At 41.5% G+C, this 27,453-nt stretch overlaps 1 long non-coding RNA gene across 1 annotated transcript in view; it reads right to left on the bottom strand.

The window, feature by feature from the left end:
• Positions 1 to 20,722: 20,722 nt before the first annotated feature.
• The window catches only part of LOC147197920 (uncharacterized), a 40,130-nt gene continuing 33,399 nt past the window's right edge, over positions 20,723 to 27,453 (bottom strand). Inside the window, exons 5-6 of the long non-coding RNA XR_015102346.1 lie at positions 27,020 to 27,101; positions 20,723 to 22,340 (exon numbers count right to left, since the gene is read on the bottom strand). This is a non-coding gene — a long non-coding RNA (uncharacterized LOC147197920). The remainder of the gene's footprint in view (positions 22,341 to 27,019; positions 27,102 to 27,453) is intronic.

Consider the following 27,453-nt stretch of genomic DNA (forward strand, 5'->3'; position numbering starts at 1 on the left):
CCGTTGTTTGTTGGTGTGAATGTGAGTCTGAATTCTTTTTAATCCAGATTGTGTGTGTCCTGAGATGAACTCAGGTCCTATATCGGAGTGTACCTCTCCTCCTCTAAAGTCAGCTCGAATTGGTCTCCATCTTACTGGCGACCCAAATGAGGACAGGTACTGTTGAAAATGGATCAATGGAGTAAGCTACGTCCCGTGAATGATAATAAAGCAGCCTAGCACTCACCGTGTTTCAATAACATGACATTGTTTTAATCAGGCCACCGTTTTGTATTTTTTTTCATCCAACAAGAAAAGTACAAATGAGGCATGATGTGTGTTATGTTATAAGAACACCTGAGAGCAAATATGCATAGTTGATTGACTGATTGATTTATAATTTCTTCACAGGAGCGTTGAGTGCCATATCCCACGCTTCCATTTCTCCATTATGAGACGAATAAAGGTTTTCTTATTCTTTCTCTCGAAACTTGAGGTGTGATTTTTGCGGACATGTATTGTTTCTGCGGTCATTGTGTGCAGCTTAAAGAAAGGAAAAGCGTGGGACGACTGGTTGCTCGACAAGCCCAGCAGGCGTCCGCCCCCCATTTGACAGTTAATTCATTAGCGCGCCTGCTAACAGTTGAGCTGACAGACTGACAGCTACCTTGCCTTTAATGGATGTGTGATCCCTTTTGAATGTTCTCATTTTTCTTTTTTCTTTTTTAACATTTCCTCCATTATCATGACTCAAGAGAAAACGGATTTTTTTTTTTCGTTTGAAGATTTTCAAGAATGTATCAGCCCAGAAGCTTGAAGGTTTCTGCCAAGGATGAACAAGCAGCCTGCAGCCAGTGGGCCATTTACAGCCCGCAAGGCGATTAGAAATAGGATGTAAACTTTTAACCCAGACAGAATCATTTATAATAAATTGATAAAAAATATCTGGAATTACACAATTTCCAGAGATGTTGAAGGGCTTTTTTTCATGTGTGTGTTTTTTGCGGGGGGGAGGGGGGGGTTCTCTTTCTGAAGAAAACAAGATAAATGCAGGCCGTAAAAAAGCTATGCAGTCAAATCTCTCCCTTTTGGTCTGGGAAGTTAAGTGATGTAGGCTACCTGCACTTGAAAGGTAAAGAGGGGGAAAATGCCCCCCCCCCCCTCCATAACTTCCCCTCCTAGCCACTAGATGGAATTTTAATCTCAGCCATTTCCCCGCATTGTTCACCTTCGCTTAGCATTCATCTAATTTTACTGGTTGGTGGGAATCCGAAGGACTGATTGTGAGAAGTTGACACTAAGATGCGCCCCACATGATTTTGCATATCCAGCCTTGCCAATGTTACATTTCTGAGGATGGACACAATCATTTATCATATCAACCTATAAGTGATCCAACAGGAAGAAATTAAAAAAAAAATATATATATACAGTATATATACAGTATATATATATATATATATACACAGAGCTGACTTTGTCACGAAAATAGCACTAAACTATTTTCGACTATTATATGAAACAACTGTACTGTATTTGTTGTTTCTGTGTGTTAACTGTTTACCTGATTTAAAATAAGAATAGTTGCAGCACCTTGAATCTGCAAATGTGAGTTGTTATTTTAATAGGCCTATTTATTTGAAATTGGCAAGAATATTTTTTTCTTTCTGTTGTATCACATTTATGTTTCATTTGAAGTAAGAACAATGTCAGAATTTTAAAATATTTTTTTATTATGTAGAAATGGCTTGTGAGGTAAGGATTGTCTTCCCCATTAATTGCATTAATCAGTGCAGAAGAAGTAGCTCTTAATTTCAAAAAGGTTGGTTACACCCATCCATCCATTTTCCGATCCGCTTATCCTCACAAGGGTCACGGGGGGGTGCTGGAACCTATCCCAGCTGTCTTTGGGCAGTAGGCGGGGGGCACCTTGAACCGGTTGCCAGCCAATCGCAGGGCACACAGAGACGAACAACCATCCGCACTCACACTCACACCTAGGGACAATTTGGAGTGATCAATTAGCTTGCCACACACGTTTTTGTAATGTGGGAGGAAACCCGGAGAAAACCCACACAGGCCCGGGGAGAATATGCAAACTCCACACAGGGAGGCCGGAGCCGGAATTGAACCCAGTACTTCTACACTGTGAGGTCGACGCACTGGTCCACCGCGACACCTTGGTTGCACTCAGGATAGCCAAATGAACATTCACACTCACATTCTTACCTTTGGACAATTTAAAACCTGCAATTAACTTAACACACATGTTTTTGGAATGTGAAGGACATACAAATACACATGCAGGAGGGGTCAAGCTTTGAACCCAGGACCTCTCAGCCGTTCGGCAGACTTGTTATGAAAGTAATACATTGTTTACAATATTTGCATCTTTTAATAGATTGACAATATAAACATCAACACACACGAACACACTCATGGGTCAAGGAAAAAGACATACAATATATATATATATATCGTGTATACATACACATCAACATACATGCACATACAAATACAGATAAATAAAAATCAATGAATGAATTTACTGTCAGGACGGGGCTTTTTCAGACAGGAAACAGAACAGATTGGGAAGGTGGGTGTGGACAGGTGAAGGCCATGTGTGGAATCCCACAGGAAGCAGGAAGTGATGACCATCAATGTAAACACGCCATAATTGATAACAGCGTACACGTGGTGGGCCATGGAACCAGCAGATGTCACTGCAGTTATTAAGGAGATGCCACACACGCACACGCACAGGCACACAATTATCCATCTCAAGGTGTGTATTCCAGTTGCGTTAGTCACACATTTGACTCATGTGCTGTTTCTTCCCTTTCAATTTATTTTCACTGTCAAAGTGCATGAGTCAGGCAGGATTTGGCCAGAAAGGAAAAAAAAAAAAACCAAATTAAAAAAAACATGCGGTTTGATTTGAGAAGAGGAAATCCAAAGTTATCATTCTTCAGTTGCACGCCGTCAAGTGCTTCTTTTCATTTAGTTTTATTTTCTTCGGCCGAAGAAACCACAGTCGCAGTTGTGGAAGTGATGGATCGCATTGGAATGTGCGTCTGGATCCACCACTGTTACATACTCTGACTCATTCTTTGAAAGTGCATACTTGGGATCATTATTATGACAGGCTGTTTACTCCACAATTTAGTTGAATTTTTGAACAACTCAGCCTCCAGTCAAAACATTTTATCTTATAACACCTAGTCAATATTTTATACAAATTCACTTCTGGTTCTGCTTGCTATGTTCCTGATAACTGACTAACTCATTTACAAGTTCAACTTTTAGCCACCAAATGCTTTTGTCCCTGAAAGGCCACCATACCGGAGCATATTGGGAACCCTCAGAATTGGCGAGGTGACTGCAGGTTTTTGGGTTTGAATCTCGGACAAACATCATTTAACACGTACACCCTGAGCTCGCGCGGCTTTTCTGCAGGTTCGCTCACATTCCAAAAATACGCATGTTCGTTTCATGGATGACTCAATTGTCCAGAAGTGTAAATGTGAGTGCGAATGACTGTTTATCTATCCATGCCCTGAAATTGGTTAGCAGCCAGTCCAAAGTGTTGCCTGCCTGGTTGTCCAAAGTCTGCTGGAAAAGGCTCCAGTTATTGAGAAAAAGAAATGGATTAACTAGTGACACAGACTACAAAAAAGAAAGACGCTTGTGGAGTTAGTTCTTTCGCCGTCCTCACTGCCAACGTGTCTTCAAAGTGTCCCTCTCAGTCACCCTCATTGTTTGTGTGTGTGTGTGTGTGTGTGTGTGTGTGTGTGTGTGTGCCAATGAAGCGCGGACATCGGAACAAGTCACCCAAATTCCTTACGGATGAGTCCAAGAGCCGCTGGAGCTGTGAGTCACAGGAAGCATGGAGCTAACTTGATGAACATCTTGTGATCTTCTGACATGCACACATGCACTCACAATAAAGCAAGAGTGTGTGTGTGAGAGAGAGAGAGAGAATTTCGCTAAATAGTTAAAGAATGTTCACTTACTCCATTTATTTTGCGGGTTTAATTTATAACCTACACTTTTATTCGAATAACTTCTAAATAAACATTAACAGATATTATTTCTCTGTCAGACAGATCCTGGATTGTGTCGCCGTAATTGTAAAATGTGTTTGTAGCCACCATGTTTGTTTCTTTGGTTGCATTAAAAAAAGTTCTTCAATGAACCCTTTCAGGGACAGCTTATCATGTTATCAGTTTACAGGGTGCACGAAAGGGTTAAATAAAAAGAGCAATATGTGATGTATTATATAAGGACATAATTAATCATAATAAAAGAGAGTGAAACGAAATAAGCAGATTCTATTTTAATTACTGCCGAAGCTGAAGCAGTGTGTTGCACGTGTGATTTTTAAGGGCCGTGGCTTAGTGAGCTTTTATTTACTTTTTTGCGCATTATAAAGGACAAGATAGGACATAAAAAGAAAACAAAATACCCCGCCCCCCAAAAAAATGTATGGAAAGGAATATCCATCCATCCATTTTCCGAACCGCTTGATCCTCACCAGGGTCGCGGGGGGTGCTGGAGCCTATCCCAGCCGTCTCCGGGCAGTAGGCGGGGGACACCCTGAATCAGTTGCCAGCCAATCGCAGGGCACACAGAGACGAACAACCATCCACACCCACACTCACACCTAGGGACAATTTAGAGCGTCCAATCAGCCTGCCATGCATGTTTTTGGAATGTGGGAGGAAACCGGAGCACCCGGAGAAAACCCACACAGGCCCGGGGAGAACATGCAAACTCCACACAGGGAGGCCGGAGCTGGAATCGAACCCGGTACCTCTGCACTGTGAAGCCGACGTGCTAACCACTGGACTACCGGGCCGCCCTGGAAAGGAATATATATATATATATTTGTATACATCTTTCCATCCATTTATATATTTTATTATATATTGATTTAATAATGCATCTGTAATAATGGGGCGGCTCAGTGGGCCAGTGGTTAGCGCATCAAACTCACAGTGCAGAGGTAGTTCGATTCCGGCTCCAGCCTTCCTGTGTGGAGTTTGCATGTTCTCCCCGTGCCTGCGGGGGTTTTCTCCGGGTACTCCGGTTTCCTCCCACATCCCCAAAAACATGCATGGCAAGCTGATTGATCACTCCAAATTGTCCCGAGATGTGAGTGTGAGTACGGATGGTTGTTCGTCTCTGTGTGCCTTGCGATTGACTGGCAACCGGTTCAGGGTGTCCCCCGCCTACTGCCCAAAGACAGCTGGGATAGGCTCCAGCACGCCCCGCGACCCTTTTTGAGGATAAAGCGGATCAGAAAATGGATGGGTGGATGGATCTGTAATAATCACGTCACGTGTTTTTTAGTGTTTGAATAGTTCCATTCGCAAGTTGAATTGATGCATTCTTTCGTTGTGCAAATGTGAGTCATGTGATGAAAATATGCAGAAGGAGATGTTTTCATTGATTGTGGTATTTGTGGTCTGTCGCTTGAAATCTCGCTGTCTTTTCATTTTGAAATTCCCTCGTGCTTCATTTTTCATCTTCATAACATTAGGAAGTCTGTGGCTGTTTGTCGCACAGCCAGTCAGCTGTCTGCCAAGGGTTACGTTCAGTTTTAGGGGAGAATGTTGATCATTGATGTTTTTTTTTCAATTTTTGCACTTTTGGTATTTTGACAAATTTTCTATCTTCGCCTCCACAGCACCTCTAAAAACATAACACTGCATTGCAATTACATCCGCATCCTTTGCATAATAGCAACCTGCTTTTATATGGGAAGGCAAATACTGTACGTCCAACTCATGTCTTTCAGCCAAAAATAAATGAATGCAAAAAAAAAATCGATTACATGAATAAATAACACATAATTACCAATTGAATGAGATTAAAATATTTTTTGTATCACCAAAATAAATGCAACATTTGTTTTTGCTCCAATTTTTCATATGCTGAACTAATCCAATGTAAGACTTTTTGTTCATGCTCAAAAGGAACATTTCTCTCAAATATTATTCACCAATCTTTCTAAATGTGTGTCACATTTAAATCCATCCACATCACAGGTGCGGCATGTCAACATGATGAGCAAAGGTGGGCACGTCAGTAAATGTTACCGGTCCATCCTTCTCCAACAGCCATGCCACTAGTCTGGCATCGTCAGTAGGTCATTATTTCTCGCCGAACCAAAACTGTAAACGTTAGTTTACATTCATCATCGCTAAATTACAGTTCTTACCGCTATTTTAGGACCGTTAGCTACTCCATCAGACCGTCGTTATTTCAACCACGCTTCCAATCATGGCTAAATGACAGTTGGTCAGATTTTTTTTTTAATTGTGAAAAAAAACCCCATCTGACAGTCCCATCAGATCCTTCTTTTTCTCCTTCTTTGGTGGCAGTGGCGCGTCGATGACAGCCAACCGGCATTGAGAAAGTACTATTTACTATGTCACACACCAGTTGACATGGTCTTATACACTCAGTCCACAAGTACAAATTCTGCACCAGTAAAACCGCCAATTTATAGTGGGTAGAGCTGTCACAACAGAGGTGTGGCTTTATTCCTTGGCGTCACAGGTTCAAGTACCACCCAGGAAGCTTTTTTTTTTCCTTATGTCTTTAATGTTATGCAGCAGAACAATTGCAGTGTAGCTCGTATCAAATCTGGAGAGAGGAAAGAATAAAAACGTCACTGGAAATGTCACTGGACTGACATTGGCCGAACGAAGTTCTGTTTACAGTAAGTCCACTCTCTCTAACTTTTTCCCCAAAACATCTCTAAAACGTTATTTCTACTTATTATTATTACTTATTATTTTCATATCTCAGCACACATGGCCGAACAATCTTTTTTTTTTTTTTATCATACCATCCACACTCAGCGTTTCATGCAAACATGCAGGAATATGCCAAACTTGCTCACCCCTCTCATAAAGCTAGCAGGAACAATTTTAATTTAAGAGCAATATTTAGAATTTCAGAGATTCTTGTGTTATTTGTGCTTCTTAGAAAGTATTTGAATGAATGAGCCGACAATTGGCCATATGCAAAATGACGTTGGTAAAAGTGATTAATCAGATTGGCTGTTAACTTGTGAATAACTGCAATAGATTGGATGGCCGGGGCAGGGGGTGGGGGGGGGGGGGGGTGCATTATCTAGTATGTTAAGCAGATTTGTTCCTGTGTGCATTTTGAATGTGTTGAACAAGGTTAGTGTATACCAGGGGTGGCCAACCGGCGGCTCGCGAGCCGCATGCGGCTCTTTGGCTGGTTCAATGCGGCTCCCGGGCTCTCACACAACAAGCATCAAAAACGCCTCGGCAGCGGTGATGCCATTCAAACAAGGCGCCAACTTCACAGAACGTACTCAGCCTATCATCAATCCCCTTACTTGATTGACATAGAGAGCAACCAATCAGATGACTGCATCACCGCCCCAGCGCAAACAACGGCGCTAAGTGCTAAGCTAGTCAGCGAATTACCTCAGATTTTAAGGCAGCGGTGCCCAATACGTCGGTCAGAATCAACCGGGAGCCAGCGAACTGGTCCCAAGTCGACCACAAGGGGTGGGAGGAGGAAATGCGTGGGAAAATAAAAAGATTTGTTTGTTTGTATCTTGAGCTTTCATTCATTTTCGGCCCGTTCCGACTGTTGCTCATCGTGGTGTGCGTGCATATGTGCGCAAGTGCACTGGTGGGCACCCGCCTGAGTGCATAGCTTGTGCGTGTGTGTGTGTGTGTGTGTGTGTGTGTGTATGCTTGCACGTGCGTGATCGGGTCGTTCGTGAGAAGTTGGTCGCTTCAAAAGTTGATCTTTGGCCAAAAAAGTGTGTGCGCGTGCGTGCGTGTGTGTGTGTGTGTGTGTGTGTGTGTGTGTGTGTGTGTGTGTGTGTGTGTGTGTGTGTGTGTGTGTGTGTGTGTGCACGCGCGTGCGCGAGGAAGGGTAAGATGTGGCTCTTTGGAGTAACTCAGTAAAAAAATTAGCTCTTCGTCTCGACCGGTTGGCCACCCCTGGTGTATACAGTATGCACATTTTATTTCATGAAACCCTGATTGTGGATAGTAAGATAAACAGTGACGTCTCATCCAAGGCTGACTCAACAAGCTCTGATATTTGAGGCTACACACATGTGCACACACACATTGTATTATTATTATGATTGTTATTGCTAATCTCTCAGTGAGTTATCTTGCATGTCTATGCATGACAGAAAATAGATGGATGAATAAATGTAGAGATAGATGATGGGAAGGTATACTTAATGAATGAGCCAGCAGTGTAAGTACAAAAAAAAATATGGTGAAAGCCTCCTGAAGAAATGCTACATAGTTAAATCTTGTTTCGTTGTAGCACTGTATACGAATGTAATACGACAAAGGCAGTACAGAACATTGACATGAATGGGTGAATGGGTGACAGCCTCCTGGAGGTGAGCCACATGGTGGCAGTGACATACTGTGCACTCACATGGCTCACGAATGCACGTTTCCAAGTGTTCCAAATGGCAACCTTCTCCCATGTCCTTCTAAAATTGTTCCTGAGTCACTCATTCATTCATCAGACTCACGTTGCTCATTTGAACCAGTGGTGAAATGAGCCCACTGCGTTTTTTTTTGCCAACATGTTTGTGTAGTTGAGAACGTGGCACCGGCGGTAACGGCAGCAAAGTAGGGGAAAGGTCACCATGAGGCATAATGAAGATGATGACTAGGATCTGACTCACAAGTATATTTAAATTAAAAAATAAATAAAAGCTGCGGACATGAGCCAGTAATGGAAACGTACCGGGCAGGTGCTGCTGTGGCCGGACTGCCAGGGAAACTCCACTACTCTTGACTCCACACTGACTCTTGATTACGTACTACAGTGTGATATGTCACTATTAGAATCATATTTGGTTATCTAGTTTTTTATCTGGCATTGCAGGAAACTGTGGTACTTTCCCCCCGCCTGTCTCCATGGGCGGTCCAGACGTCGATAAACAAGATCCACGATTTAAAAACAAGAAGGTACAATTAGCCTATACACCCACACCAATATAATCTTCTGTCTAACCATTCTCCGAACTGCTTAGCCTCACTAGGGTCACGGGTGTGCTGGAGCCTATCCCAGCGATCATGAAAAAAATATATAGAAGAAGTGATATGTGATGAATATGTTGTAAAAATGTTGGCGCACCACAGTCATGCACAGTTTTCTTTTTTTTTGTGGCTTTGTGTAATAAAAGCATGAGATGTCTGTAAAATCTGTACAAATGTGTAAATAACAAGAGCCAAGAACTCTGTGGTAGACCAGCGCACTCACAGTATGGCTAGAGAAGGGACATATTAAAACGGGGTCAACAACTTAGAGAGCCATTTGCACCTGTTCCACACAGAAAAGAAAACACAGCAGCCACAAACAGTTTTGACATCTTAGGTGAAGTTGTTTTTTTTCTTTTCTTACTTTTTATTTGAATTTCTACAGCAGATATTGCCTATTAGCGAGGTGGCCATTTCGAAGTGATACGGCAACACATCCGCCATATTGGATGTGGCCATCTTAGCCACAAAATCAACTAATTATATTTGTAAATTTCTGTTGGAGTGGCCTACATATTCAAAAGTAATGGGTCAGTCCTAACTCATGAGTTCTGACTTGACGATACGCCTCCAAGGAGCAAATGAATGAGGCATCTTACAGATCACTTCACTTTGGCAACATCCAATGCGGCTTTGACGTACACAAAGTGGGGTCTAAGTATGTATTGTTAGTATTGTCTTTGATCATGCTTCCGGCGGTTGTCGTAACGGGCACCATTTACAAAATAAGACGATTGACCATGTGGATCAGTTTCTGTGTGAATACATTATAGGATCATCAAACACATGAAGCAATGTTAGTACTGTCTGGAGGGTAATACTGTATTTATAAATGCCCCCCCTGTGCATTTTATGTGCTCCCCTGAAGGCCAACTTCCAGCGACGGTTCTGCACTTTCCACCTATCATGGAGCGGCTAAGCCTTGTGTGATCTGTCGTCTACTTCTGACAGATGTTGTTTGGTCGTCAGGGTTTAGCCAGACCCTCACCGCTGACCTGTTGTTGTCCTCTCTGACGCAAGTGTTGCACAACATTTTCCTCACTCATGGTGGCGTGACATCATCAGGAGCTACCCGTGATGCACTCTCCAACAACCACAGTGTTTTGTGTAAATAAACAACACACATGCACATGCAAGAATCCTGTTTAGCTCATGTCTCGCTCTATCTACACGAGCACCTGTCACACGTGACGTCACCTGGGAGTCAGGTACATGCATCCGTGTGTGTGTGTGTGTGTGTGTGTGCGCGCGCGCACTGGCTGTGGTCTGTTTGCATAATCAGCACAGCAGCACACCTTTGTCACAAAGTAAACTTTCCACTGACCTCACACAAAAAAGCTTGTCCGGAACATGGTCCACTTTTTATTTGAGAGAGGGGAGAGCTTTTATTTTTTTTATCAGTGTATGTATTACATAAACATTAAAGGAGAAGTCAAACCCCAAATTTTCTTTATAATATGTTCAGTACACCCAAAACTAATCTAAACACAGCATTCAGATTAATATAGCGTTTGTGGAATATTAATTAAGCAGCAAAATCCACAGGTTTTTACACATCTCGGGGCGGCCATTTTGACACTCGCTGTCGACTGAAAATGACATCACAGATGCTCATGGTTCAGGTAGACCAAACACAATTCACTTGTTTGTTTTTTTTTTTTAGTTTGGTCATGTGATGTTCGCAAAGAAAGAACATTGGAAAGAAAAATGGAAAGAAATTCTTCTTCCCTTTAAGGAAGACCATTTAGAATCTTCAAGGAACCTGAGGTATGTTTTCATAAATGGCAAAGATAATGTCAGCTTTCTCAGTGACCCTAATGGAGTTGTAACACCACAGATAATTTAGAGTTTTCCGTGAATCTATACCGTAAATGTTTTTTGTCAAAATCAATATACTGTCAGGTATAGTATATGTATCCTGATGGGGAATATACCACTGACCTAGTTTATGTACTGTACATTGGTACACACCAAAGACAAGGCCTCTGTTAACCATCCTGAAATTTTTGTAATGTACTACTGAAAGAAACTAAGGTAATTTGTGAAGATCAAAGAAAATTTTGAGTTTTCAGTGAACCAAATATGGCAAAGTGGTTTCATAAATCTTCAGAATTCAGTGAACTTAATGTAGCCCACCTGTGACTGGCTGGCAACCAGTTCAGGGTGTCCCCCGCCTATGACCCGAAGACAGCTGGGATAGGTTCCAGCACACCCGCGACCCTTGTGAGGATAAAGCGGATCAGAAAATGGATGGATGGATGGATCTGTAATAATCACGTCACGTGTTTTTTTTGTCACGAACAGGTGCTCGGGTATAGCTTCTGTTTTCGTAAACACAAAAGACAATTTCGAGTTCAATGAAACAACTGCACATATTTTTCACATTTCATCAACCCAGCATATACGTTTTCGAAAACATCACATTTGAGCCTCAAGGATTCGATTGTCCTTCTTTTCTGAAACAGACAATGTGGTCTTCAATGTATGTTTGTAAACATCAAAGAAAATTTCCAATATACTATGAACCGAACATACATGTTACCGTGACTACTGAAAACAATTACATGCTTCAGTGAACCAAAGAGGTTGTTTTGTTGAATATCAAAGAACATTTAGTCATCGATGAACAGAATTTGTTTTTTTTGTTAAGACAATTATGTACCTTAGGTTCGATCAAGACAACTGCAATTAAGCTATCATACATATTTTCTTAAAATATGACGGCAATTAATGCTTTAATGAATACACCATATATGTTTACGTAAACAGACAATTAATAGTTCAGTGGAGCTAACATACGTGTGTGTGTGTGTAAAAATCTGACAATTTTGGGCTTCATGGAATAAGACATCCATGCTTTAGTTAGCATAAAATACAACGGATGTGTTCTCTTTTACACGGAAGACAACTCAGTTTCCAAAGAAACTGACGTGCGTTTTCGTGAACTTCACAAAACTGTTTCACAGTTTTCCACAAACACGGCTTTCAATTTAGAATACTGCCCATGTTTCCAGGTAAATGGATCTTATGGTATCACAATCAACGTATCAATGCCCTCATTGTACATTAACTATTTGAGTGCTCTGTTTGTGTGCTTTCCAATGAAGGCCGCACTCAAGTTCACCCGGTGGACGTCGACGGCTCGTCGCTTGTTTGCCTGTGCGACGCAACAGAGAGCCATCTGTTGCCGCCCTATGAATGATCATCAGGTCAGACGACAGCTAAATATAGTCGGCGCAAATTAAATTCAAATGACTCAGTCGCTCAATGACCGCGACGGGTGACTGATTCCACCCCCCGCCCCTTAACCACGGCACACCGCTCCGTCGGCCTGCGGCCCGTCAGCAAACAAGCGGGAGTCACTTGTTCCACTCTGGGTCGCCTTGTGAACTGTTTGAGGAAGGAAGTCAGGCGGGGGAGTGAAAGGGAGAGAGAGAGCGAGAGAGAAAGAGAGAGAGAGTCTAAATCAGTTGGCAAGCGAGAGGAAGCGCTGTCATGTCCAGGAGGAAGTGTGACTCAGTGCTCGTACATTCTTGGTGGCTGATTCAGCGCGGTGCAGGAAGTGGGAAACGCTTACTCCTGGGCTTTAACAGCGCAGGGGAAAGAAGCTCGTCTGTAGCGGTAGCGGTGTAACCGTAAAATCAGTCTTGGGCAAACAAGAAAAAGCAGAACGCTGGCGCTGGCACGCATTTGGTAACAGTATGCAACTGTGTGCAATAAAATAAAATACAGCACGCTCAACAGGGACATTGATTATTAAATGTATTCATGCGTGCAGTGGTGATGGATGTATCGATTCCATGGTATCGATATAGCGATGCTCTCACAAGCATCGATTGGGTATCATATTTGCTCGTCAAGTATCAATACGAAGGGAGCATTTGCAAATGTGCGCCGAGCAAGCTCTGCGCCACTCCGACTGTTTAAGAAACAAGCAGAACTGGATTTTTAGTAACAAAGTAGCTGCTTGCGAAACATGCAGTAGAACACGGTATCAATCACATCGAGTCAAAATTGTCTGGAATGGCCCATCACATTAATTGCTACAGTTTTGCTTATGCAACTTGGCTTGCTAAGAAGATTAAATATGCACATTATTTACATCGGTGACACAAATCTTATGGGTTAAAGAAACAGTGCCATTACTAATAGTTTAAGTTACATCGGTCAGCACCGCTGATTCTGAAGGCCATACACAGGTTAAATTGCCACTTTCTGTCTGAAATATGAGTGAATTTTTTTTTAAGTCCAATATCCTCATACATGTACTCGAAGCAGTGCAGCTAAGAGAAAAATGATCAACTAAAGAGAATAAACCCTTTAGAACAGTGGTTCTTAACCTAGGTTCGATCGAACCCCAGGGGTTCGGTGAATCATTCTCAGGGGTTCGACAGAGCCTCTGCGATGGAGTTTAAGGCACACCCAATTCAACGTGTCAATTAGTTATTACACACCCGCTTGGCGATCACTGGGTGGTTAATTTTATGCACGATTAAAAAACGTATACTTTATATTTATACTAATTGTGTTTACTTTTTTCTGTTTTTAATAAATGTGTTTTTTAATGTCTTGAATTTGTAAAAATAATAATCATATTTTTATTTTTCAGGAGTGAAGGGTTCGGTGAATGGGCACATAGACTGGTTGGGTTCGACACCTCTGACAAGGTTCAGAACCATTGCTTTACAACAATTATGGTGGTACAAGTTTGCGATGTTCTCAATTTACAGGTACAGCAAATAAATGTTTCACGCTGAATTGAGTTGAAGTGGAGTGAAATTAATCTGCAGCGCCTCCAAAGCCCCCAATTTCTGTCAAGTTTTAAATGAAGAAAAATAGCAATGTAATGGAAAATATACTGTACATTTGAAAAGATCATAAAAACACACTGATGTAACAACTTGAGACAACGTAGAGATATGAACTGTTTCAAAGTGTAAATAAGCCATATGACACACACACACACACACACACACACACTAAAGTATTTGTCTGTTATTGCATTAGTTCATTTTTAGCCGGCTCCCTGCTCCTTGCCAGTGCTTTCATTTCATCAGCAGCAGGATCAGCATTGCAAATGGGAATTTGCTCTCAATTGCCTTACCGACATCAATGAAGGTTAATAAAATAAATGAAAATGAATAAATAAATAAATAATGTAAGTCAGTGCTTCTGACAGTCCAATAGAGAAGGCATCGCTGGGCCCAGACGGACCACCCACTAGCGTGTGCGCTCATGAATGAAAGCAACTCTTAGGAAGTGAGAAGTGAGAGCAAAAGCGTTGCGCCAAAAGATGGGCATCTCGCAGAAGTGGGAGGGCAGAAGGGATAAATGCTCCTCCAGATCTTCCTCTTTTTCCGATTACCCCTTCCCCTCGCTTGCCGCTTCTCGCAATTCACATTTAACCTTTTCCTTTCCGTCACACGCTTATCAAAGAACGCAAAAATGGAGAAACAGCTTTAATCTTATCGCTGTTTTACAGCCCCTCTAGTCAGGTTGGTTTGCACCGCATGGATTTATTTAATAACCTGGATTGCCAGTGACCTCTCGCGGCCGAAGCCACGGAAACAGAAAATAATGCAAAAATGCTGCCAACAAATCATTGTATTCGAGTGATGCACACTAAGCGTGTGGCAATGCAAGATGGCCGCCGGTGGCTTTTGCTCTCACAACGGCGAGTAGGCGGCATTAGCAGCCTGGATTTTATATCTCCGTGGTATGCATGCTGCAAAAATCTAAGCGACATTAAATATCGCAAATCAGGGCAAAATTTGTCTTTTAAGAGCATCTCACTTACTTCAAGCAGTTTTCTCCCTTGAAAATCTTAATATGGAATGATAACATCAAATAAAATGAGGTTCACTTCACTGAAAGCTGAATTGTCTTCGACATTTTTACAAATACATCTATGCTCTATTCATCAAAGCCTTTGTCTTTGAGGTTGACAAAAATGTACTTTATACAATACAATACAACCCAATAAATATTTTTCGCTTCATCTGTAACAAAGTGCTTTACAGAACAGTTAACATCAAATAACAAAATAATATAACACAACACATTACATAAGACACAGACAGGTGTACCGCATTCTAAGGCACATTGAATAGAAGCTTCAATTGTGGCTGCAATTGCACTGTGCTGAAGGGAATACAATGCAATACAGCCTTATTTATATCGAGCCTTCACAACCGCTGCAGCTGTAACAAAGCCATGAGAACTGGTCACAAACACGGGCATGAAACATATAAATACAAATGGCATTACAAAATAATAAATGAAAGACAAAAGTTCTGAAGACAATTGATTCAACAAAAAGGCACACAAACCTCATGGGCTCATATCTACAAGGAGCTAAATATCTTGCTTGACTCCTTCCTTCGTTTAGCAAGCAGTTAACGATGCTTTTGGTATTACCTTCGTTTCATTATGGCTGCGCAGAGCTCACAATATTGTTGTCTGTCTGAGTGTATGTTGGCGAATGCACATGTCAAATAGTGTCGGGCAGAACGCCTTTGGGTTACAATTGATTCCTGAAAATAATCACCACTAGATGGCAAAGGAACACTAACAGGGAAACAACTCCATGGGGAATACAAAGAGACTGAAACCCCTTATATAAGGCACATCGGATTATAGGGCGCACTGTTGGCTTTTGAGAAAATTGAATGCTTTTAGGTGCGCCTTAAAGTGCGGAAAATAAGTTGGATTGTTTGTTTGTTTTTTACTGAAACCATTGTAACCAAGACTGAATGTACTTCTGATCGCGTTTCGGTCAAACTCACCAATGATTGCACCACCCTCAATGTTAGGGTGTTGTGCTAACAGGATCTGTTTTCCCCATTTTAACACTCACGGAACTTTCATGGTCACTCGCTGTGTCCTTCTGACACAACAGCCAACTGCTTATCACCACTTTCCATTCAGCTTCTTCGTCTTCATCGGCAATGATGCAACGTCAGGAAGTGCTGTCCTCTGTGAATGAAGAATTTACACTGTGTATGTGTGTGTGTGTAGTTGTGTACGTGTGACAGGTTTCCACATGAAAGTAAAGCAAATGTGGAAACAGTGGAAAAAGTGTGCTCAGCTTATTAGTGGACCCACACACACATACACACATTCAGACACTTGCGCACATCGCTCTCACTGTTTCGGTGTCTTTATACAAAAAGCATGTTGCATTGTCCACGCTGTTGCTAGGTGACAAATTCAAAACCAAAGAGACACACACACACACACACACACACACACAGATACACACACACACGGGCACGCGCACACCCGCACGGGCACACACAAAGACGGTGCTGCACACCTCGTTTGGTGTTTTCTCAAAGAAAAGGTGAGGTTAAGGTGAAGCAATGGCGACGATATAAAAGGGAGTGCTTTGGTCCTCACAGCGTGAATGACCTCAACCAAATATTACGAAAAAGAAATGGAAATGGATGTTTAGCATGTTCCAAAATGAAAAACATTCTTGAATTGAAATGGTTCTTTGCCGTAAAATGGTTGTGTGTTAGCAAAATTAGCTTGCTCAGAGGCTGATGTGTAATGGGCCATGTTTTTATTGACTTGTTTTTAGCTAGATGAGCCACAGAATGTGTTTTTGGTGGTGTTTTTAGCCACATGCCAATGTTTGGGCCACACACAATAGGAAAACAAAATTACCGGTAGTTAAATTGCGAAAGAAAGTCACACTGTTCCGAGGATTTGAAAACAGCCAATCACCTTTTTTCACAGGAAAAAGTTACAATCTTAAAATCAAGTAATTGGCATGCTAACATTAGCTAAATGCTATGAAAGATGAAGGCAACGCTGAAAAAAACCCCTGTCAAATATCAAGACTACAGAAGACTCCTCATAACATTTTTGCCGATTACAACTTATTATGCCAAAAACTGCTCCAAGCATATGTATGGGTAATACATTATGAATCTTGTAATATTGACTGTGATTTTCTTGGGATGATTTTCTCCAAATGATTTTTTTTTCCTTTCAATATTATGATTTACATTTTACTAAGCGTCATGGATCTGTTTGTGACCAACAGGTGGCACTGTAGGGCCCCGCCTGCAGCTGCACACCTGTTGGTCATGGTGTAATTAGTGCAACTTTTAAAGATTTGATACCCGACCACTCTGTGTCGGGTCATTGTTGCTGTTTGTTTGTTGCTGTGTGCACGCGTCATGTTTTGTTTTCTGTCTTGGGTTTTTTGCTACTCCGATTTTGCTGGACTTTATTTGAGTGAGTTTTTGGAGTTTGTTTCTCCCACGTACTATGGTTTCTCTTTTTGTAAAATACATTTTGGTCAATCCACCCTGCTCCTCCCTGCTTTTTGGGGTCCTCCTAACAACTACCACCTTACAAAACATGACAAACGGCTTTTCATGTGCTACCTGACTTTCCTCTGTCGAAAATAGGAATTGATTTTTGGAAAACTACAGTTTTATTCTCCTACAGTTCTCCATTGGTTTATTTCTTTGAAACAGATCAATGTTTTCTTATGAGTTGATTCTCAGTTCTGTGATTCACCTCCCCAAAACATGTCAGCATGATTTTATTGTGTTGGTCATTTATTTTTTTGTTTGTGTTTATATTTTGTACGCGTACAAAATACGTTTTTTTCTTTTAATTTTCTCCACAGTTGTGGTTATAATTTCCTTTTGCAGGATGAGTGCAATGTGTGTGACATCAAACATTGGAAGCTGCTTTTACTGTGAAATCCTTTTTTTTCCTTTTCATTATTATACATCACTGTATTCTGTCTGCCACAGTGACAAAACATTATGGCATTCTGACTTGCAGTGCTGAGACAAGCCAAAGGAGTGTTGCATTTTGGCACTGACTATTATTTATATGATGAAAGAATTTAGTTTTGACACATGGGTAAATTGTTTTGGGAGAGATATGAACTTTTGCAGGTGATTTATGGGGTTGTGCTGAACCATCTAGGTTGTGTTGGCAAAAAGCACTTCGTAAAGGCGAAGGAGCAAAAGCAACTGAGAAGGAAGGATCTTTGCAATGTTGGTGGTACTGACTCCTGGTATGGGAAAGGATCTAGTTTTGAAGCATGTTTGAACAGTTTTGGGAGAGAGATGAGCTTCTTCTCGCAAGCTGTATTGTTGCGGCACACTGGAAGACTGTTTGGCCAAATGATCTAAACTTTTAATACAATACAATACAATACATGCTGATTTTTAAGAATGTCATTTATGTTTCAAGTAATGAGCCAAACCATTGGAGAAAAATTATAATTCGTTTTCGACCATAAATTCCAATTAGTTCGCTACCGTAATATTGTTTTAATCCTTTCAGGGACTGTGGTTACTACAGTTATCATGTTATCAGGTTACAAATTATTGTTATTGGTAAGGGTTAATATTCTTCAAATATGATTACTTTTGTCCTTGTTACGTTGTGACTAGATTTTTTGTTGTTGTTTATTTTCAAAATGACACTTTCATTCCCATAAAGGACAGCCTGTATGTCCAGTGGTTAGCGCGTCGACCTCACAGTGCAGAGGTACTTGTCACATTGCGTGGTGGACCCCAAAAAGCAGGCAGGAGGGAGGAGTAGGGTGTATTTGAAGAAGTGTATTGATAAAACACAAAACTAAATCCAAAACAAAGTCATGAAAACAAAACGAATCCAAAGTAACAAACAAATGCATGGCAGAAACTAAAAACTCTCAATAACAAAAACATGACCAAAACAAACATGACAGCAGCATACCGACAGCCACAAACAAACATGACAGCAGCAAAAAGCAACAATGACCCGACACTGAGTGTTCGGGCGGGAGTCCTTTTATACAACTAAGAATTACATAATGACCAACAGGTGTGCAGCTGCTAGGGGAGCCCTACAGTGCCACTTGTTGGTCCCAAACCAAATCATGGCAGTACCCCTCCCTCAAGGGACGGATCCCAGACGTCCCAAAGTTGTCCAGAAGGCTTGCCTCGCCGGGGAACGGGAACTAAAAGCGACGGCGACCTTCGCCTCGCCGGAGAACAGGAACAAAAGCGACGGTGACCTTCACCTCGCCAGGGAACAAGAACAAAAGCGACGGCAATCCTTTGGCTGGGCGTGGCCTGAGCTCGACGTAACTGGGGACATGGAACAGCTGGACGTGAACAGGGGCTCGGCCTGACGTGGGCGTGGCACGGCTCGTCGTCGACGTGAATGTGACTCAGCTCGAACAGACACGTGACGAGCCTCGGCTCAACGTGGACGCGGACGGGGCTCGGCCCACCGTAGATGCGGCTTGACGAGACTAAAACAGGACAGCAGCATCACCAGCGCTGCCTGAAAGGGAAAAGGGTGTCGGCCGCAAACGCGCTTCGCCAGGCACATGGTGGAATAGGGACCAGTCCTTACTACCTGCAGGGTCCAGGTGGTGGTCGGGTCATTCTGTCAAGTTTGCGAGGTGGTGATGGACCCCAAAAAGCAGGCACGAGGGAGGAGCAGGGTGTACTTGACGAATTGTATTTAAAACAAGAAAGCTAAATCCAAAACAAAGTCCAAAGTAACAAATAGTGATGGGTCCAGCGACACCGATGCGTTGACGCATGCGCCGGGCTCACAGAGCAAACCACGTGTCGGTGCATGTGCTGCTTCATTACGTCACGTGATTGACACAGTTTAGACTGCATCGGCTGCGTCGACACAGTCCAGGCTGCTAATTGACACGTGAACTGCACCGGCGCAGTTTAGACTTCATTGGCTGCTTGGCACAGTCCAGGCTGCGCCACCTAGTCCAGGGGGCGTCGACTCAGTGCAGGGGGCGTTGACACAGCAAAAGCCCGCACAGTGTATCTAAGGAAATGCGTCTGGCGACACGATGCCGACTGCCGAAACAAGCCAGACCTCACCCTCGCTCGAATAAAAATATATGTTTGGGCAATACGGAAAACACACTGATTATCAGAAAAAATGTGTCCGTCTGACTTCGAGCGTCATGTCGGCTGTCATATAATAGGCTATTATTATATGAGAAGTGCTTTATGAACGTTTGTACTGTACGTCATACTCCAGTTGATTGAGAAGTCCCGCCTATAAGGGGGAGTTCCAGAAAGTGACTGCGAGTGATGTTTGATGACTCTGCCACATTGTTATTAAAAGTCACATAAAACGTAAACCTTGTCTGCTGACCATCATTACATCGGCTAGGCTAGCTTAGCTGTTGTCGTAGTTAGTTCAAAGCTTAATATGTGGCGTGGGTTGGGTCGGCGCCGCGAGTACGTGCTCGCGCTCACGCGCGCACAGCTGAGAGCAGCAGACTATCGACTGCTGAGACGCGCTTCACTCGAGTGATGTTGCTACAGTACGTGAATATTATGGAGCAGCTTCCGGACAAACACAAATTGTCCGCCGTGTAGAGCCATTTTGATCTCCTTTTGGAGAATAAGGTATTTATTAAAATCTCCTTGTCTCACCAAGTGCCTCTCGGATTTTTGACATGTCTTATTCCATTGTGAGTGTGTTCTCCACAACAGGGGAAATAGCATGCATTAAACGCAACAGGCTGAAATTTAAAACACTGGAGCATCTTATTTTTCTAAATCAAAATTTGTGAAGACAAAGCCCACAAGCATCCTCATTCACATAATTTTCACATTATTGAAACACATTGAATGATACAATATGAATGCATGGATGTGAATGATATTGTCAAGGGTCAATGTCATCTTTATTGTCAAATATGCTTTATGTATGACATGCAGCATAGATGAAATTTCTTCCTCTCAATGCTCAGTGCATATATGCATGCAAACATGCTGTGCATTAAACACACACAGCTAAGAAAGGATAGCAGCTACACTGTATAAAAAAGACATGTAATCTGAACAGTATAGACAATATAAACAATATAAACAGCATAAACAACAACATAAACAATGGCGCTTGTGGCTATTGTGGGTAGAGTGAGGTAGTGCATTGTATACACTTCATCATCAAATCAGTCTGTTCAGTCTGTCAAGTGGGTTGGCTGCAGGGATTTTGAAGGTCCAGCAGGTGGCAGTGGTCAGCGACACAGTATCAGCACAGTATCAACACATTGTGTCATTGTGTCGACACGCCTCATGAGGCCTCATGGACCCATCACTAGTAACAAACAAAAACCATGACTTAAACAAAAACTATCAATAACCAAAACACTACTAGAACAAATATGACAGCAGCAAAGGAACAGCAAACAAACAAACATGACAGTAGCAAGAGCAAACAATGACCCGAGACTGAGTGTTCGGGCTGGGAGTCCTTTTAAAACCCTAATTACCAATGACCAACAGGTGTGCAGCTGCCGGGGGAGCCCTACAGTGCCACCTGTTGGTCCCTAAACCGAATCATGACAGTACTGGGTTCAATTCCAGCTCCGGCCTCCCTGTGTGGAATTTTCATGTTCTCCCCGGGCCTGCGTGGGTTTTCTCCGGGTACCTCGATTTCCTCCCAAATTCCAAAAACCACACTCTAAATTGTCCCTAGGATGAGCGCGGATGGTTGTTCGTCTCTGTGTGCCCTGCAATTGGCTGGCAACCGGTTCAGGGTGTCCTCCGCCTACTGCCCAAAGACCGCTGGGATAGGCTCCAGCACCCCCGCGACCCTTGTGAGGATAAAGAGGTTCAGAAAATGGATGGATGGATCCATTCCCATAAAAGGATGACTTTTTTTAAATCATGCTATGAGGAATTTTCTTGACAAAATATGTTACATTTCAACTGTATTCTGCCATTATTATAACGTTTTCACTGGGAATATTCTGATCACATAATCCCAATTTTCTTCCTGTAGTATTAAGGGCCCTATTATATTTTCTGTCTCTCACAAAATGCGTATTAAGAATTCCAAGTTTATCATGAATTAAATAAATAAAGCAGGTAGATCCATTGGACTTGATATATATTAAGTAGCTCGCATGCTGAAAATGTGTGTGCAGGCCTGCTGGAAGAGTATCATGCGCTCTCCATTTCCATCTCCTCATTGTGCAGTCAATATGATGCGTCCCCATGACGACCGGATGGTCACATGTCACATGACACGAGGTCATGGCTGTCAGTCCATCTGTCTAACAGTGACTGCTGACGTGCAGTCTAGTTGTCTATCTCGCGCTCTCACTTACTGCGGCATCAGCAACAACACAAGCCGAAGAGTGTGGCGTCGACCTCGGCGGTGGCGGGGTCACGTTCCTGCTGGGAAGCTTGGCAGGGAGGAGGCGGCATAAAAAAGTGACGCTTAAACTCCGCGGAGATACCCAGAGGTCACCTGGCCAGTCTCACACGGTGATGAAGGACGCTATGTTTAGTCGTAGAACACATGACGACATGACATTTCTTATCCATCGATATTTGACGCCCGCCTACTCACCTACAGCAATAAGATATATAATACATATATATATATATATACAGTACAGTACAGTATATATATATATATATGTATATATACTGTATATACTGTATATATTACAAATTTGATTTGTTTTCAAAAATCAGTCCTGGGTTTTGTTTTTCACGTTTGAGATCTGAACAATAAATGTTAACAAAACTACACTGCAGTGCAGCTCTTTTTTTCAATGTATTTTTTAAAATCAATTTCTTTCAGAAACATATGCCTCATTATTTACATTGGATTGGATTGCTTTATTGTCATTACACATTCGTGCAACGAAATTTCACTTCACATGTGGCATGTGCATTTGTACAAAAATCAGGATCGTGCGTCTTTTTACATTTGATAATTTTGTAGAGCAGGACTCCTAGTTGCATTTCTCATTTTAATGTCATTTCAAAATAAAGTGACCAAAGGTAAGCAGTCATAATATGTTCGATATCTCCCATATCTACCACTGCCAATTGTCGAGCAAGAACAAGGCACGCAATCAACCAAGAGCCCAAAAATCCGATTCAGACTGAGATTCGGTTTCATTTTAATGTTGCGCTTTTGTCATCTTGGGTAAAGATTGCCTGACGCCCGCGCGGTGAGTCAGCGTGTTGGGTATGAAGACGTGCCGCGATCCACCTTCCTCACCATGTGTTGCCTGATTATCTGCGAAATCGCACTCAAAGTGAACGTTTGATGTGTATTTGTGCGTCATCAAGGTAGCGCATTCACTAAGCGAAAGGGATGATTGTTTAGACAAGGATGCGGTCAACTATGTTGATTATTTAGTATCACACAAACCATTTTTCTCCCTCTTTCTTTGCAGAACCATTTAAGGACTGGGGCAGGACCAAGCCTTCCATCTGAACCCTGCAATGCCACTTTGAAAAGGGGCATTCATTTTTCACAATGTGCGTAAATGCAGGCGTACTAAACCACGAGTCTGCCCTGCTCCCAAAATTTGAATTATCCTTCAAGTACCGGGAATGATATACCAGTTTAATAGACCTTTTCATTTATTGGCTTGGACTCACATGGGTCATTTTGGCTCAACAGTTCCGAAATACTGATTAAAAAAAAAAAGTTCACCAGCTGTACAGTTTGTATGCAATTTCTAAAAACGACCTGAGTTATGGCTCTGTGAAATACTATCATTTGAAATACACTACATTATTATTGGCATTTTTACCAGAAATATGATATAACAAAATGACAGTATAGAACATCAGTAATAATAATATAAACGATAATAACCTCGTCGTCACCTGGATCTCGATCGAGATTATTATTATTATTTTTTCACATTATTATTGCACTCCAATACAATACAACCCAACTTCGGCCTTGACAAACACAATAATGCTCAGGTTTGATGAACAATGACACAGAGGTATTTATTTGTTTATTTGTTATGATTTCTTCTTCTTTCCCCGCGATTGGCTGGCAACCAGTTCAGGGTGCACCCCCACCTACTGCCCGGAGACAGTTGGGATAGTACGCCCGCGACAATTAATGGATTCTTTTTTCCACTGTATCCTCAGGAGCGTAATTTGTAATAAGAATTTATTGAGTGGAAAGCACAACTATCGACTTTACAGAAAGAAAGTACATTTAATATTTATTCAGATAGCCAGGTTTTTAAAATTGCATCGGCTTGAAGAATGATATATGTTTTATTTATTACCGTATATAAAACCACATAGTGATGCAAACATAGATACGGTATGTAATTCGAAGATTTACTGGGTTCTTTACTTTTTCCCTTCTTTCCGACTATAATTTCATTACATGCATATATTTCTATTCCAAAATACCAGAATACTATACAATAATTGAGATTTATTTCGATTTCAGTCATAGATGACAGAAAGCAAGTGCCACGCAAGCATCGCAACAACGTCACGGTGTAAAAGTGACCTTTTGTCAAAGGAGCGTGAGTGTGCGGACATTAACGCCAACATGCTTGTGTTGTTTCGGCGTGTCGCCTTGACGTTGGCGTACGTCTAAAACAAAATATCCTCCAAACACATGCACACTTCACACACGCGTCCCAAAAATAAACAACACACCTTAAAGTGTTCACTGACCTGATCCTGATCCTGATCAGGTCAGTTCACTGACCAATTTAATCATCATCATCATCAAAATAGTGGAGAACGACTTCAACAATGAGTGGGAGAGTTTGATAATTGCATGACATTCTTTTGGTGCTTGCTTTTTAATTTTTATTTTTAAGATAAGAATAAGATAATAAAACCTTTATTTGTCTCACAATGGAGAAATTCCCAATTCCCATTTTCAATGAGTATGAGAAGTTTTTGGGCTACATTTTTTTTGTGTGTGTGTGAGACTTTTATGTTAGCATGAGAGGTAGGAATTTGTGTGGGGTTTTTTGTGTGTGTGTGTGAATGTGAGAGCTTTGGGGGTCAGTGAAATGTTCTTTTTGGGGTGAATGAGACATTTTTTGTACTTGTGAGAGTTTTTTTTTTTTTTTTTTTGATGAGTGGGTCTTTTTTGATGAATATGAGTGGCTTTTGGTGGGCATGACCGTTTTTTTTTTTTTTTTTGGGTGCGCCAGGTCTGGTCAGAAACATACAAGATGCGCAATATTAAACCAAGAATATAGAAGCTCCATCCCTCCATCTTCTTTAGTTGGTCAAGGTGGCGGGTGAGCTGGCCAGCTGACTTTGGGAGAGAGGCGGTGGGCATCTCAGACTGGTTGCCAGGCTTATTTTACACCAACAACCATTCACACTCAATACAATGGCCAGTTGCAAATGCAATGAACCTAACGTGCATGTGTTTGAAATGTGACAGGACGGCAGAGAGAACATGATAACTGGATAGGCAAGGGCCTGAACTGAGATGCAAACGCAGCACCTCTTGATGCCACAAGCTGCCCTCCAATTCATCCATTCTTTTTTTAATCGCTGTATATCGTGATAAAAACATGATTCCCCTACCTAATATTAAAAAGATGTGTTTCACTGGACTGCATGTTTTTTCGAAACAGAGTTTTCAGGTGGGTTCCCTTTTGGGAAATGAACTTCTTGAACCTTTCCTTTCCTCCGAATAATTTGAGTCTGACAAAAACCTGACAAACTTCCACATCTCAAAATTGTCGTCCTTATTTTCTTCCCTTGCCTGTGTCGCAATATATATATTTTGTTACAGAGTGCTGACTTGACTCCCCGCTGAATTGACTCATTTTCATCTGCTGTTGTTTTTTTCGCTCGCTTTTATTGCTCAGTGGCCAACAGCGCACGAGGTCTTGGCTTGCTGTCTTGTAGTTTTATTTTTATTTTTTTGGTTTTGTTTTGTTTTCTGGGAGTTGTGAGAGCGAAAGCCACCGTCAGCTGTAAACATCAGTGCAATACAATGAAACAAGCACCAGATTATATTGGCATGTAAGTGAAATTAAAATGAGCTATTTTTAAGAGGGGAAAAAAGGCAAACTTCTATAATTTTTTTTCCAGGAAATATGTGACCAAAAACTACTGATTTATTGCATGTGTGTGTACGTGTGTGCAAGAAAGACGTCGCGGTGGTAATAGGAGCCAACATGACCGCCGTCTGGCAACCTCCTGACAGACAACCGCTCGTCTTTGTGCTCATTCCTCTCCACGCTTGGTTCTATTCCTTCTGTCATCTTGGGAAGGCACGTGAATCCATTTTAAGATCTGGGGTGGGCAATCTTTGGAGTGTGTGTGTGTGTGTGTGTGTGTGTGTGTGTGTGTGTGTGTGTGTGTGTTTGGCAACAATGCAATTAAAAAGAATCCAAATAAAACCTCCAAAAGCTCAAATTATGATTTGTGTCACAGGTATCCTGAATAAAAAAGCTTTGACAATTGCCACAATTTTTTGTTTCAGTAATTATTATTATATATATATATATATATATATATATATATACATACATACAGTATATATATATATAATTATATATATATGTAGAAGTAAAAAAAAAAATGTTGACCAGTGTCATTCATTTATTAATAGGTAGGAGCTCTTTAAACAATGCTAAAATATCATGACCGGATGAATGTTGTCAATCAATTTTAAAATGCATTTTTCCTAAATAGAAAAATATGCTCACCTTGAAATCCCTCATTCCTATTCAAGATGGTAAAATGTAGAGTGCTCACTGAAACTAAAAGAGTACGCATGAAAAGACTTTAAAATGCTGGATGGTTTCTTCTTATTTTGATGACAGCGGTCGAATAATGTATTAAACACTGTATCAGCAAAAAAAAAGAAAAAAAAGAAAAAAAGTGTTTTATCTCATATGTTATTTTGAATGACCCTGAGAGGACTCTAAATTACATAACACATTTGTCAGCATCAAAGGCCGCATTTTTGGTGGGAAAACGAACTTCGAGCAAAATGTGCTGACAATAAAGTTGTATCCAATCCAATCCAATAATTGGACATGTTCCTTTTAAAAGCAAATGTCGGAAGAAAAAAAAAGTTTTATATACAGTAGGTATATATGATGAGATGATGTGAAACTGTCACAATTTTGTGCATTTTACATGTTGTCACAAATCGACACATTGATCCACACGCGGGTGATATTTTTACAAATTACTGACCAGTCTGCAGTGTTGAAATTGGCTTGCTCTCCTGGATGAAGCAACGTTATAGTTGTAGTCCAATTACCACTGAAGTTTATTTCTGAAATCCAAAAACCCATACATTACACTGGTTAATGTCTTTTTACGCAATATTTTCATAATTCATAATTGAATTAAAGGGGAGGGCACCCCAAAAATGTTCTTTACAATATGTTGGATGTGCCGCCACAAGTCTAAACAGATCATGCGGATTAATATGTATATTAATATTTGTGGAATATGAATTAAAAAGCAAAATTCACTCGTTTGCAGGCGGCAGCCATTTTGCCACTTGCTGTCGACTGAAAATGACACCAGAGTCAGTGGCCATTTGCAGCCCATCCATATTCTGAGTTTGGTCATGTGACATTGGCAAAATGAGCCATGAGTGGTTGTTACCTGAGCTCTGAGCA

Source organism: Hippocampus guttulatus, chromosome 11 (assembly GCF_054856545.1).
Source record: "Hippocampus guttulatus isolate MCC_2025c chromosome 11, RoL_Hgut_1.0, whole genome shotgun sequence".
In the NCBI taxonomy this organism is placed as follows: domain Eukaryota; kingdom Metazoa; phylum Chordata; class Actinopteri; order Syngnathiformes; family Syngnathidae; genus Hippocampus; species Hippocampus guttulatus.